Source organism: Rhinopithecus bieti, unplaced genomic scaffold (genome assembly GCF_001698545.2).
Source record: "Rhinopithecus bieti isolate Rb0 unplaced genomic scaffold, ASM169854v2 scaffold_5889, whole genome shotgun sequence".
Lineage (NCBI taxonomy): Eukaryota > Metazoa > Chordata > Mammalia > Primates > Cercopithecidae > Rhinopithecus > Rhinopithecus bieti.
Window position 1 is genome coordinate 1,605,400 of NW_016805277.1, and position 467 is coordinate 1,605,866.

Here is a 467-nt window from a genome sequence, read left to right on the forward strand (position 1 = left end):
CCTCGTGATCCACCCGTCTCGGCCTCCCAAAGTGCTGGGATTACAGGCTTGAGCCACCGCGCCCGGCTCCAGGTTTCTTAAGAGAGACTATCTCGGCTCTTGATTTTATTTTTCACTTTGTCTTCTGCCCAAGGACCCACCCCAGAGATCCCAGGCCTGTGAGGTAGAGAGGTAAGAGCTGGCTTACATTAGTCAAACCATGGGTTGAATCCTGGCCTACTAGCTGTGTGACACTAGGTGAGCTACTTCAGATCTCTGGGCCTCAATTTCTTCATCAGGAAAATGCCAGTGTCACAGTAAAATCTCTTTAGGGTCCCTGCCAGGCGTGACAGTTCATAGTTCTGTTATTCCCTGGATTGCCCTGGATTTGCATCAGCCTAACACCTGGCAGGTTTTGAAGCCCGTTCACATGCTTTTAGCAGCTCATTCAATCCCCACCACAGCTCTGTGGGTTGGGGAGGCAGGCA